The following is a 5,233-nucleotide window of genomic DNA, read 5'->3' on the forward strand; positions in this document are numbered from 1 at the left end:
ACCACCATCGATAGTCACGGCACAAGGCCGAGACAGGGTCTTCACCCAAGCTACCACACCACCTCGGCTCCACATCATCCCACACCGGCGCCGGCAAGACCACCAACAACCGCCTCCGCAGCCCTTCTACAGTGGGAGCTAATTTATAACCTGAAACCAAGCAGCTGTTGTCCATAAACAGTGTAAAGTTGAGGCTTCATTTATAAAAATAATCTTTAGCATGATATGTTAGGTAGTAAGTGGCAACATTTTCCACAACTGCTCATTGAATTTGTACACCAGGACCCACCACAAAGTCCAGTAGTCCATTACCTGTTACCAAAATTTTCCTTCCTAGTAGGATTGTGTGTTCTATTAACACTTATTTACAGTAGCTCTGTTCTGCCTTCAATACTGGTTAATTTCTGTAACATAGTTGAATTGATTTGTGATACTATATATGCGGGCTATAAAATGTAGATTCACTTATGCATTACTACCTCCGTCCCAAAATATAAGACATTTTTACAGTTCAAATTTGAACTGCGAAAACTTCTTATATTTTGGGACGGAGGTAGTACTTGTTATCTGCTTTTATTTGCTATCTGGAGTGCCCCATGCCTCTTGTACCTGTAAATGTAAAAGTGTGCAGGACTGCAAGCTCACTGATTCTCAGAAATACAGAGAAGGGAAGAAGGAGAAGATTATCCACTCAACTGGCTAAAGGCATAAAAGGAATGCTAGTGATGAATGCCTGGGAGTGGGTGGGAGGCTGCCATGTCCATGCTGCTGGGGCTTGATAGGGCCACCACAATGGCAGGCCGGGCGGGCGCGGAGGGCTTGCTGCCAAGGTAACCACAGGAATGTTTTGTTTGCATGTATGTTTGCAACCATGTTGTGTTTGCAAGCATGTATGTTTTGTATGTAAGGTAAGGGGCTTACCTGATGATGATCGCTGGTCCTTGGGTGAATTCTGTTCAACACTAGGTAGGATGAATGAAATGAGCATGGGTCTGGCATGGGGTATGTTAAGAGGTGCTCGGGTAGCCAGGGTGACTTGCCCATGGAACTGCCGGACACCGCTCTCTGTGGCAGAGAGCTCGGCTCCCAAGGGAGTTTCACAGGCAAATCATCCTTGGCTACCGAAGATGGCCTCTTACCCCCATGCAAGACCTCCCTCGCCTGTGTCGTGTGCCCTGGTGCACGTGCACTAGCTAAGTGATGATGCCTGCATGTCCTGCCTGGGCATGCGTATTTATAAGAAGGCGGGAGCCATGGGGGTGAAGGTAGGGGCTATGACTTTTGGCGGCGAGGCATCGTGTTTGACACAGCTAAAGCTAGAGTGAAGAAAGAATCTTGGCCTTTGACAAGCGAAAGGTGTGGATCGACCAGGCCAAATTACCAATGGGGTCACTCTCTCACTTCACTTGGCTGCTGGATGTGAAGAAGATCTATGTGTATCTTGCTGCCTTTCCTTTCTGGAGAGCATCCAGGGATTTGGATTTGGATTTCCCCTTCTTTCCTTTTTTATCTTCAGAAGGAGTTGTTCAGGTTGGTTGGTTGACCGGTGCGTGCAGATAGGCAGGTCCAATCCACTTGCATCCATTCCCCAGCGGCATGGATGAGGGTGAGGGTGATCACATCCATGTCGGCCGGGCGTATGGAAATGGAATGGAATATATGTGCATGTGGAGAACATTGCACCTGCAACATGGGGTGGTGATAAGGATGAGAGGTTTGTATGTGTGCATCATGTGTGGTGATAAGAGTGGTCACTTGTACGTCGTTGTACTAGTGCTGCCTGGAAAAGGATGGAGGACAGAAGAGGCGAGTATGATTTGGACTCTCGAGGTCGAGGTGGTTCAATTATTCATGCCGTCCTCCTAATTGTCTCCTGCAGGTTACATATACATGCACGTCCCAAATTCGACTTGACACATTGCAGGTATGCTGCTAGCGATGAGCTGAGGGCATGCACGAACCACATCGAGGGACGCGAGAGAGATACAAGTCGAATTTCAGACGAGGCGAGTTGCTGCAGTTGATTACTGAAAGATTGGCGGAGAGTTTTGACGAGCTTAGTACTACTGTAGAACACTGGAGTACTTATCTGATCTGCTGACGCGGTTAGAGCTTGTGGAGGCACCGGAGTGGCAGAGTTCTTATTTTTTTTTAAATATAAGAAGCGTGGCCAGCGTTAATAAATCAGCGACATCAGAAGATGCCGTGCTCTCATCTAATACTACAGCACAAAAGATGACGCGGTTAGAGCTTGTGTTGTCTCGTGGTCTCCGCAGACGATCGGCAGGCGCAACAAACATGAGAATCACATACCCTCTTTTTTTCTGAACAGGAAGACTCACATGCTCGCTAGTCTTTTTTTTTTGACAAACTTCCCCGCATTATGTTCTGAGATCTGTGGGGATAAACCCCACATAACACAAAGGATAATAATAATACGTTTAAAAAGGGATGGGTTAAGGTCGCACCAAGCAACGGCTGCGATCTATGCCCTGCTCCTGAAAGCATTGCACGCTTGATCCTTCGTTGTCATGATGCTGATGCGATCTGGAGGAAAAACTGGGCTAGCCAGCAGGCTTGCAGCTCGTTCACCGACTATTGCAGACTTTGTGCATTCCACGGAGGCAGTTAACGAAGTGGGTAAATTATGGCGCATCCCCTTTTTTGAGAACCTGCGCAGTGACCCTCCGGCACGCCAGAAATGCTCCAGTATTTGAAAACAGATGATGGCGTGCAACATCCATTCATACTTTTGCTGCTGATCTGCTACGACGACTGTGGAGTCATCTAGCTAAGCGAGACAAAGACAGACGGAAGATATTGTCCTGGCTTACCTTCTTTTCCTGCTGATCTACTACTTTTATGATTTCAACAGTTATTCTCTATCCAATATGGGGTCAGATTGTTGTGTTTTTAAGTTACTCATCATATCCCTTTTCCTTGCCGTGCCGGTGTGCCTGTTGTACTAAAACTGTAGAAGAGCTCTGCTTTGTTAACTAAGAGTTTCCCTAAAAAGATGTCCTGAGTTGGGCGAGATGTCCTAGCTAGCTAGCTTTTGTGCTGTCCACCCGTCCCCCGCGTCGCCCTCCCTGGCGGCGACAGGGGAACCCAGATCCCCGCGCCTTACACCCTCCCCATCTCCCTCCCCACCTCGCCGCCACCGGAGGAACGGCCGGCGAAGCCGGCGCCGGCTCCCGGGATGGTGGCGGCGGGGCGACTTGGCTGGATCCAGCACTCCCCCCAATTTGACCGCTCCCTTTCGGTGGTGAGGGTCCGGATCTGAGGCGGCGGCCTCGCTGGTGCGGACGGCGCTGCTCCGGCGGCGGGGAGTGCTCGTCGGTGAGGTAGGCCGGTTCCCCTCGGCTGTGCAGGCAGCGAGGTCCCGGTGGGCGCAAGTCATGACGCGGGGAGGCCCCGGGCTCCCCTCGTCAGATCGAAGGAGATCCTGGTCCGCTCCTGATGCATGACCTCCGGCCGGCCTGGATCTCCGGCGTACACGCGCCTGCTGATGTTGTGGCTGGTTCGGAGGTGGCGGCAGGGTGCTTGGCCGGGGGAAACCTTTGGCCGCCGGTGGCGGTCACGGTGTCGATGGCGTCCCGGACGCCATTCCCTCCTTGGTGGCGGCGCCGAGGCTAAACCTCCCCTGCCTCCCCCCTTCCCCTGCGCCCGGTTGAAAACCCTAGCCCCGGTGGCTAAGCGGCGGCGGCGCCACAGCGTCGTCACCTTCTTGAAGGTGCCGACTTGGGCATGGGGATGCTGGGTGTGCATGGCGAGCTTGTCTGGTTCCTGGTGGCGGCCCGCCTGATCTACTGCGTCGCAGCTCCGGGTAGTGTCTTGGGGCTGCGTTGCTTCTCTTCCGGCCGTGTCTCCGATGGGGACCTCGCCCTCCCTCACTTTGTACATGCCGTGGTGGGGCGGTACTTCATCTCACTCATTGATGGCGGTGAAGATCGGCGACATGGCGCTGTGGAGGCTCGCCGTTCGATGCGCGGAGATGGACTCGCGCAGGAGGAGGTTGCCGTCTGGCGTCATGGTGACGTCGATGGCAGAGTGGCCAGACAAGGTAGAAGCCTCAATATGATCCGAAGACGAACCTGTGGAAGATGGCGGCGACGACGCACGAGTGCGTCTGACCGGATTGTGCCCCAGACCCGGTATGTGGCTCGGCTGGGGCTTCCGAATATGTTTCGGTTTCCTTCTTTTTGATGTTAGGCTTAGGTGAGTGGTTTGGGTAGTGGTCCAGCTAGCACCCCTTCATCATTTTGGATAGGAGTAGCGGCATGTGTTGCCAAGACGGTGGATTCAGGCTCATTGTTGTAATACTTCGTAAGGTCCTAGAGAATAATCAATAAAGTGGCCGTATGCATCTCCCAGATGCAGAGGCCGGGGGTAATCCTCCTTTTCTAAAAAAAGCTTTTGTGTTGTCCCAGTTTTTGTTTCCTCTCCCAAAGAAAGCTAGTTGTGATGAGGGCATCAACTTATGGTGCTTTCAGCAATTCTAGTGTGTATATAGGTTTGATGATTACCTTATCTCTGCCGCATGATATGCTGTGGAGCAGTTGGTTTGGAAGGAATTGTTTCAACAAGAAACTTTAAAATTGAAATAATGGATGGAATAAGGTAAACGCAGTCCATAATCGTTGTCTGTGCTCATAATGAATGTCATCAACTATGGTCCTTTTATTTATTACTTGTTTGATTTTCTTTTGTTATACTACTTCCGATACGGCTTTCAGTTCCATAGTCGAAGATTGTAAATGGAACTCCATAACAGATTTTAGTTCTCAAAGCTGTTGGAAATAATTACAAATTAGATTAAATTTGTTAATATATAAGATCAAGACATACTGTGCCTTTGTAACTAGGTTCTTCAGGATCTTGCTGCTTTCTGCCTGAGGTCTAGTTTTCTTTATTTTCTTTGTTGGCCCAGCGCGCCGCCAAGTACTTTCCGGTGACGATGACGACCGACGAGCGACGAAGCAACACTGACTGTCTTGGTTTCTGCCCCAAGCTGGCTCGATCCGTCCCGATCGATCGAAGCTAGCACAGCTAGCTAGGCGAGTTGCACTCTACACGAACTCCTATGCCGAACACGCACGTATACAGGCAGCCGGCTGATTGATCCGGCCGGCTTAGACTACACACACGTACGCACACGAGGAGGCTGGTCGATTATTGCCAAAGGCTCATATCGAGCCTTGTGTTTTATTGATCAACTCAACTCACGGTCTGG

This window comes from Triticum aestivum, chromosome 5B (genome assembly GCF_018294505.1).
Source record: "Triticum aestivum cultivar Chinese Spring chromosome 5B, IWGSC CS RefSeq v2.1, whole genome shotgun sequence".
Taxonomy (NCBI): Eukaryota; Viridiplantae; Streptophyta; class Magnoliopsida; order Poales; family Poaceae; genus Triticum; species Triticum aestivum.